Source organism: Natator depressus, chromosome 12 (genome assembly GCF_965152275.1).
Source record: "Natator depressus isolate rNatDep1 chromosome 12, rNatDep2.hap1, whole genome shotgun sequence".
NCBI lineage: Eukaryota > Metazoa > Chordata > Testudines > Cheloniidae > Natator > Natator depressus.
Window position 1 is genome coordinate 7433584 of NC_134245.1, and position 9607 is coordinate 7443190.

The following is a 9607-nucleotide window of genomic DNA, read 5'->3' on the forward strand; positions in this document are numbered from 1 at the left end:
GCAATCAGAGATCTGCTGATATCAAGGGTAGTGACCCTGGGAAATGTGCAGGTTATAGTGGATGGCTTTGCTGCAATGGGATTCCCTAACTGTGGTGGGGCCATAGACGGAACCCATATCCCTATCTTGGCACCGGAGCACCAAGCCGCCGAGTACATAAACCGCAAGGGGTACTTTTCAGTAGTGCTGCAAGCTCTGGTGGATCACAAGGGACGTTTCATCAACATCAACGTGGGATGGACGGGAAAGGTACACGACGCTCGCATCTTCAGGAACTCTTGTCTGTTTCAAAAGCTGCAGGAAGGGACTTTATTCCCAGACCAGAAAATAACTGTTGGGGATGTTGAAATGCCTATATGTATCCTTGGGGACCCAGCCTACCCCTTAAGCTGTACACAGGCAGCCTGGACAGTGGTCAGGAGCTGTTCAACTACAGGCTGAGCAAGTGCAGAATGGTGGTAGAATGTGCATTTGGACGTTTAAAGGCGCGCTGGCGCAGTTTACTGACTCGCTTAGACCTCAGCGAAACCAATATTCCCACTGTTATTACTGCTTGCTGTGTGCTCCACAATATCTGTGAGAGTAAGGGGGAGACGTTTATGGCAGGGTGGGAGGTTGAGGCAAATCGCCTGGTGCTGGTTACACGCAGCTGGACACCAGGGCGGTTAGAAGAGCACAGGAGGGCGTGGTACGCATCAGAGAAGCTTTGAAAACCAGTTTCATGACTGGCCAGGCTACGGTGTGAAAGTTCTGTTTGTTTCTCCCTGATGAAAGCCCCCGCCCCTTGGTTCACTCTACTTCCCTGTAAGCTAACCACCCTCCCCTCCTCCCTTCGATCACTGATTGCAGAGGCAATAAAGTCATTGTTGCTTCACATTCATGCATTCTTTATTCATTCATCACACAAATAGGGGGATGACTACCAAGGTAGCCCAGGAAGGGTGGTGGAGGAGGGAAGGAAAATGCCACACAGCACTTTAAAAGTTTACAACTTTAAAATTTATTGAATGCCAGCCTTCTTTTTTTGGGCAATCCTCTGTGGCGGAGTGGCTGGTTGGCCGGTGGCCCCCCCACCGCGTTCTTGGGCGTCTGAGTGTGGAGGCTATGGAACTTGGGGAGGAGGGCGGTTGGTTACACAGGGGCTGTAGTGGCAGTCTGTGCTCCAGCTGCCTTTGGTGCAGCTCAACCATACACTGGAGCATACTGGTTTGGTCCTCCAGCAGCCTCAGCATTGAATCCTGCCTCCTCTCATCACGCTGTCGCCACATTCGAGCTTCAGCCCTCTCTTCAGCCCGCCACTTACTCTCTTCAGCCCGCCACCTCTCCTCCCGGTCATTTTGTGCTTTCCTGCACTCTGACATTATTTGCCTCCACGCATTCGTCTGTGCTCTGTCAGTGTGGGAGGACAGCATGAGCTCGGAGAACATTTCATCTCGAGTGCGTTTTTTTTTCTTTCTAATCTTCACTAGCCTCTGGGAAGGAGAAGATCCTGTGATCATTGAAATACATGCAGCTGGTGGAGAAAAAAAAAGGGACAGCGGTATTTAAAAAGACACATTTTATAAAACAGTGGCTGCACTCTTTCAGGGTAAACCTTGCTGTTAACATTACATACATAGCACATGTGCTTTCGTTACAAGGTCGCATTTTGCCTCCCCCCACCGCGTGGCTACCCCCTCAACCCTCCCCCCTCCCCGTGGCTAACAGCGGGGAACATTTCTGTTTAGCCACAGGCAAACAGCCCAGCAGGAACGGGCTCCTCTGAGTGTCCCCTGAAGAAAAGCACTCTATTTCAACCAGGTGACCATGAATTATATCTCACTCTCCTGAGGATAACACAGAGAGATAAAGAACGGATGTTGTTTGAACGCCAGCAAACATACACTGCAATGCTTTGTTGTACAATGATTCCCGAGTTCGTGTTACTGGCCTGGAGTGGTAAAGTGTCCTACCATGAAGGATGCAAAGGCTTTGGGAGTACACCCAGGAGAGCCGCGAATGCCAGGGCAAAGTAATCCTTTCACATGCTTGCTTTTAAACCATGTATAGTATTTTAAAAGGTACACTCACCGGAGGTCCCTTCTCCGCCTGCCGGGTCCAGGAAGCAGCCTCAGGTGGGTTCAGGGGGTACTGGCTCCAGGTCCAGGGTGAGAAACAGTTCCTGGCTGTCGGGAAAACCGGTTTCTCCGCTTGCTTGCTGTGAGCTATCTACAACCTCATCATCATCATCTTCTTCGTCCCCAAAACCTGCTTCCGTGTTGCCTCCATCTCCATTGAAGGAGTCAAACAACACGGCTGGGGAAGTGGTGGCTGAACCCCCTAAAATGGCATGCAGCTCATCATAGAAGCGGCATGTTTGGGGCTCTGACCCGGAGCGGCCGTTTGCCTCTCTGGTTTTCTGGTAGGCTTGCCTCAGCTCCTTAAGTTTCATGCGGCACTGCTTCGGGTCCCTGTTATGGCCTCTGTCCTTCATGCCCTGGGAGATTTTGACAAAGGTTTTGGCATTTCGAAAACTGGAACGGAGTTCTGATGGCACGGATTCCTCTCCCCATACAGCGATCAGATCCCGTACCTCCCGTTCGGTCCATGCTGGAGCTCTTTTGCGATTCTGGGACTCCATCATGGTCACCTGTGCTGATGAGCTCTGCATGGTCACCTGCAGCTTGCCACGCTGGCCAAACAGGAAATGAGATTCAAAAGTTTGCGGTTCTTTTCCTGTCTACCTGGCCAGTGCATCTGAGTTGAGAGTGCTGTCCAGAGCGGTCACAATGGAGCACTCTGGGATAGCTCCCGGAGGCCAATACCGTCGAATTGTGTCCACAGTACCCCAAATTCGAGCCGGCAAGGCCGATTTAAGCCCTAATCCACTTGTCAGGGGTGGAGTAAAGAAATCGATTTTAAGAGCCCTTTAAGTCGAAATAAAGGGCTTCATCGTGTGGACGGATGCAGGTTTCCATCGATTTAACGCTGCTAAATTCGACCTAAAGTCCTAGTGTAGACCAGGGCTCAGAGCCCAGTAGCACCTTCTTTCAATGGGACTAGTTTGGAATGGGAGGAGGTGACCGGTCGCTTCCCAGCTTATGGCCGCCTCTGCTGCTTAGCCAAAGGCCTTAGCCTAAGAACAGGGCCTCAGACTGTCACGGTAAGAGAAGGCCCTTACACCGGCAGACAGTGATTTTGATTCTTTTACATCTCTATAATTAGCCAAGTGATAAGAATACACCTAAATTCTTGAAATACAGGCCTTTGCAGACAGGCCTGAATAATTATATCCTAACACTCCACCCCTTTTTTTTCTTTTTCTTTTGGGATCCTCCTGCCCAGGTATCCCTGGAAAAGCATAGGACATATGGCGACACATTTCCTGATAGGGCCAGGCATCAAGGTGGAAGGTGTCGATATTCCATTTCTCCCACTGCCCCTTGTGTAGTCTAGTGCCCTGCACCTTCTCTCGTACGGGCATACCACACCTATTCCAATTAGTGTTCCAGACTTCCTATTACAGTGGGCCCGAGAAGGTTGGGTCCGGGTTGTCTAGTACACTGTAGGGTTTGGAGGGCTTACTACATTACTTAGAGATTATCTCCATATGCAACGTAACACAAGTACGGTTAACAATAGAAAATCCACAGCAACATCGAGTCCTGACCACTGCAGTATGGTCCAACATCCGAGACACCCCCAAAACACTGCCTCTCCTCCTTCGACGGGGTCACGATCTGATGTGTCCAGTTGTTGGCAGTTGCAACAAGCTGCCCCTGCAGGTTTTGCTTGCTTTTGTCCATATCATAAGTCCATTGAATGTTCACAGAGAAATGGGATATTGTCCAAACCAGCTTGACCACTTGGTATGGAATCAGGCAGTAGGCCCTGGTTTGATATTCACAGCAATAAGACTCACAGATCCATTTGTTCACCAAAGTCCAGATAGCAGCATGCAGATGTGTGTAGTTTGATTATAGGCTGGTGTAATTGTGCCCCCAGTAATATGTACATTCCCAGCAAAACACCTTAGACACAGTACACCCAACTGTCCACCCCTTGCATAGGCCATTGATCCTGCTCCTCCATAGTCACAGGAGAGGGGCACATCCAAACATCTTCTGTTGATTTCCACTATTTTACACACCCCTCCATTGATTCCCAGTGAGCTCCTCCCCTTCTCATTATTTCCATAGGGCTTGTGGGGGCCACCTTAGCTGCCATTCCATTTCCAGGTACCACGGTAGCTATTACACAGGTGCTGGCCTCCTAGTGGAGCATTTTGCATTCCCATACACACCTTCCCCCCCAGGGTCAGCCTTTTGAAGCCATCCCCCACCCATGTCATGAGGTTTTCTGTTCATTAAAACACAACAATGCTAGCAACAAGACAAACACATAACACAGATCCATGGTATTGTGGGTTATTTTTCCCACTGGCGCCAGCTTCCTTGTAGTGTCTGAAAAACAAAAGAAACAATTTCCACCCCCTTGTTGGGGACAGATTATTGCTTAATAATAGTAATAATACCACTTTCTTTTACAAATTTCCTTGCTAATTGCAGGAAAAACAGAAGAATTACCTCCAGGCTGTCCTTATTTTGTTCTATAGTCAAGCTAGTGAATTACCCCACTCACTGGTCATTTATGAAATTCATGAGGTGGTGTGCCTCAGTTTCCCCTCTTGTACAACAGACCAAGTTTGCAATAGTTTCTCTGCTGTACCAAGCTTTAAGTTTATTCTCAGGTAATAGCTGAGACACAGCTTCAGATTTTAGTACTGCGCGTGCGCACACACACACACACACACACACACACACACGCACACACACACAAAGTTAACCTGTCCCCCTTATTTTCAGGCTTGACTTGTTTTTTCACCTCCCTTTCTTTGGAGGGCCATAATCTGAGTCTTCTAGAAGCCTGTTTGCTGTTCAGATGTATTCATTATTTGCAGCTCCTTTGTGCCCATCAGCTAGGTAATTTGCATTTACACAGAGGCTTACTAGCTTGCTTCTGGATCCAAAGCTGTTAGCAGCTCAGACACTGTCTTAAAAGGGAAACATTTTACTTCCACCAGAGTTCTGATTACTTTCCACTTTCATCTCCTGCTCCAAAACACACAGAGATCTGAAAAAGAAAGCACAGCCTATTGTGGTCCCTTTTGGAGCCCTAATAGGATTTTAATTAAGTACCATGTTTTATTTGCATTTCTTTTACCCCTTCTCCAATATACATTGCCCACGTCCTGGGAAAATGCACATTCCTTCCGTACAGTTTAACCTCCATAACATTATATTAGCCATATTAATTTTACACAAGGTGTAACTGCCTCCCCCATGCCCACAGAGTTGTCATGCACACCCACCAAAGCAACAATCTGATCCCCCAGAGCCACCCCAAGGCTCAGTATTCCCATCATTCCTCCCCTTTTCCTTTTCTTTTACCAGTGCAAACACACAAAATTCTCTTTTACCTAACATCCCCTGCACTGTGATTACTCTTTTACACAACTGTACCCCGATTACACTTCCATCTTGTACAACGAGACACAACCAGGGGCAGCCAAGTTAAGTTCCAATAGAAACCCCTTACATCCTTTAATGATTTTGATTACATTACCCAATAGTCAAATAATTTTGATCAGATTCTCTCTCTGCCTGCAGCAGTCCCTTATAGACCATTTCTGTAGGAAAAGGGCCCATTTTCACTCAGAAGAGCTGTAAAGGCTTCTGGGGACAGAAGCCTAGTGGTGGTAGTAGCCACTCGACCTGACCCCCTTGGATAATTTAATTACCAAGCTTCCATCCAATGTGACTGCACAGAGTTGCACATACAGTTACCTTTATATAACTGGGTTTTATCATTAAACAAAAACTTCCTTCTTGACATCTCACGTAAGTATCCAAAGTACCCTCCATTAAAACTTCAGAAAAACAAAAGGGTGTGGAAAGGCAGGTTGCACTTTGAAACTTCCCCCCCCCCCTTCTTTCTCTCCACTCCCCCAGGACCAAGTCCCAGTTCCAGTCTCTAAAGGTCATTAGATAACTCTGCTTTTGACTATAAACCCTTTTGGGCCACATCATCTTTCACTACCCCTAACTAATTTACAACCCTTCAGCAGCCCTTGCTGAAGCAGCACCAAACTTGAAAGATTCCTGGCAGCTTCCCATAATGCTGCCCTTACTTCAACCCTCTCACAAGCAGACTGAAGTGCCTCCTTTCCCTGGAAGGCATTCAGTCCCCATGGGCAGGGACCTTCTTCCACTACCCACATACCAAGGAGGGTGGGCTCCTCAGCCACCCCCCATCCCTCCAGGTCCCGTAACACTTCCTCCATTTCCTTTTTAATCTCATCCCATGTTGACCCCTGCACCTGGTATGGGCCCTGGTTCTCCGTCATCCATTTATCCAAAAAATCCTTTACCCTGGCTTGCCAGAACCCGCAACTACCATCACAAGAGTTCGCGATACCCCCTCCAAGCAGCTGCGCGGACTGTTGGGGAGGGGGACTTACAGGCTGCCACTCACCTAACCAGTGCGATGCATCCGAGTCAGTCACCGGCACCAAGATGTTAGGGGGCTTATTCCTTCACCCACTTACTTCCCTGGTCCTTCTCGCATGAACAGAGAGCAACAATACCCCAAGTCCAAAGGTGCAAACAATTCGATGTTTATTGTTGTAAACTTCCAGCAGGCATGATTCCAGTTTCCTTCCTTAGTGTCCCCCTTTCCAGCTCTGACACCAGAGCCTTACACCTGTGTCCCTGTTCCCATTCCTGCCCTTAGCCAAACATGATTCCAGTTTCCCCATCCCCATTCCCTGTTCCCATTTCCCCTCCCCACACACCCCCACTTCCTGATTGACTGCAGACTATAGAGTAAAACGTGAGTTCCGCTTAGCTATACCTTAAGCTATCATTTTCCTGAAATTTAACTAACCAATCCTAACGTATTGTAACAATTATATCCCACCACCTTAATTAGTTTACACCCAGCAAAATTAATTATACAGCAGACAGCAACAATCAGAGAACCAGACAGAGATTACACAGACAAACAATAGCAAAGTGGGAACTATAATGACAAAACAATACAGAAGTGAGGATTTCACATCCCAGCTATTGATAAGTGAGTTCTTGCCAGACAGGATGCTCTCAGACTAAGTTTTCTTTTACATCTGCCAGGCACTTCCCTTTCTCTGGAGGTGATAGGAATACAATCCTGTCCTAAGAGTGCCTAAGAGCCCAGTAGCACCTTCTTTCAATGGGACTAGTTTGGAATGGGAGGAGGTGACCGGTCGCTTCCCAGCTTATGGCTGCCTCTGTTGCTTAGCCAAAGGCCTTAGCCTAAGCACAGGGCCTCAGACTGTCACAGTAAGAGAAGGCCCTTACACTGGCAGTGATTTTGATTCTTTTATATCTCTATAACTAGCCAAGTGATAAGAATACACCTAAATTCTTAAACTACAGACCTTTGTAGACAGGCCTGAATATCTATATCTGAACAACTAACCACGTGAGAGGGGTAATACACAACTTGTCTGTATCAGTGTATAAAAGGGGTCAAGGAAGATACATCTGGCCAAAGGGACAGTGGAAAGTCCCACTGCTGACTGAGCTAGTCCATTCTCAGGGGCGTCCGTGTCCTAGTGTCCACCCAGAGTCGATGGTGTGCGAGTACAAGAGCTTTGATGACCACAAATCTGGCCAAGTGCCTTTGCCACCGAACGAGTCTGTGGTCTTTTGGCTAGTTTGATTGAGGTCTGCTGGGCCAGCTACCTGGCCAGAGCCAGGACAACGTATGGGCCCACACAGCCAACAACAGGTGCCCTTTTATCAGAGCCCCCAGCGATCATGGAAGGGGGGAGTGATGGGTCTGGTATCTGCCCATCTCCAGCTAACACTGAAACCCCTGTCTGGATTCCCCTGAACAGGAGGTGCTGGCTGTCAGTCCCCTGGTGGGTCTGCAGCGAGTGGCCTAGACCCCAAGATGGAGGGCACAGCATGGTGCCATGAAATGAAGCCAACACGGTTAGTCCTGAGGGGCTGGGCACCTGCAGCTCCCACTGGTTCCCCGAGAGAGATGCAGGAACTCAGCCCTGCTCAGCATTGGCCCACTGTGATGGGAGTGGAACAGTCCACCGTAGGGGTGGTGACTGAGACAAACCCAGAGGTGGAGACAGGCAGGGGAAGGGAACTATGACGTAAGCTTTCATAGGTGAGGGCTGCGTAAGTCCCACTCCATCCAAGTCACAGGGAAAGGAGCCGTTCTTGACCCTGAAACTCACTGTCACAGACAGAGCCCCAGCTGGTGACTCTAGATCTCAAGTGTCATTTGAGACTTCAGAGGCAGCCAGAGCTTTCCCCCTACACCTCCCCTGAGAGGATGGGGGGCAGATCACTTTGCCCAGATGAGGAGGTGATGACGATGACCCGTGACTCTGTTGTGATGCAGTGATTGTTGGGTCGGCCCCTAGGGGCTGCAGGATTTCACACCAGGATGTCACCCAGAGCACATGGCTGCTGCCTGTGGGTCTGAGTACAGGCACCAGGGTGATGGAGTAGGGCCTTCTGCAACCAACCTGCTTCCATTGCTAAAGAAGGGAATGTGAGACAGAAGGATGAAAGAAACAAGGCAGGGACAAGGCATCAGATAACTTGCGGGGGGAGTGAGGGAGTGAGTATGAAGTTAGTGAGGAAAAACACCAGGGAACTGAGGAAGGGAGGGAGAAGAAAGAGGGAAGGGAACTGGGTGAGGAGAGAGACATGAAAAAGGAATGGGCAAAGAGGCTGCAAGAGAAGAGAAAGGAGACGCACAGAGGAAGTGGGTGGGGGTAAGAACTGGACGGATTTCTTTAGCTTCAGAATAAGGAAGCCACATGTACCAACTAGATTTGGAACAAAACAGCTGATTGTATGGAGAGAAACAAGATAAACCCATACAGCCATTCATCCCACAGAAGGTGTGCATTTATACTCACTGTTACAAAATGAATCCAAGGACAAATCATTGACATTTGTTGCCTGACAAAAATACTCTGTCAAACATTGATCTTTGCAGCAGGTCATATTTTGAGAGGCAAGGATGACAGACGGCTGTAGGATGCCGGAAGGAATTAGCGGATCCATCCTTTTAAGGAGGTAAGAAATACAATACGCTATTGCCACAATAGTCAATGATTCTGGTCACACTTTCAGGTGGAAGAAATGTAACGGATGAAATCATCACCTCTCGAAAGAGCACAAGAAGTTGCTGTCCTGAATAATGCAATAAAAAAGTGGGAGTTACTTGTTGAGAGGTAAGGAAAGTTGGTAATTCTAACCAATGATCATGACATCTGCTCCTTTCCCCTTCCCGGCTAATGGTTGGTTGTTCCAACAAGGACATAACACAGAAAAAGTGCAACTCACCGGAGTGTGAAGATGAGCATTTAACCTGCTCTTACATTTTCAGAGATGAGTTGTCCAGCGGATTCTCTTTGTGCAGAATTGATCATTGTTGCTTATTTATCAAATGTGAAGAAGAAGTCAGTGGAATTGATCATTTCTATCAAGAGGTAAGGAACGCACCTCCTCTCAGCACAGGGGCAGGAATAACTGGCTCTATTTCTATTTTCAGGTGA

At 48.2% G+C, this 9607-nt stretch overlaps 1 long non-coding RNA gene across 2 annotated transcripts; it reads right to left on the bottom strand.

Annotated features, from left to right (window-relative positions):
- Positions 1–923: 923 nt before the first annotated feature.
- LOC141996774 (uncharacterized) lies at positions 924–5927 on the bottom strand. 2 transcript variants are annotated; one of them, XR_012641609.1, is made up of 3 exons: positions 5826–5927; positions 2071–5112; positions 924–1513 (listed from the first exon to the last, which is right to left on the bottom strand). It is a non-coding gene; the product is annotated as an uncharacterized LOC141996774 (long non-coding RNA). The 2 variants fall into 2 exon arrangements; XR_012641608.1 differs by lacking the exon at positions 5826–5927 and adding an exon at positions 5605–5797.
- Between the last annotated feature and the right edge of the window lie 3680 nt (positions 5928–9607).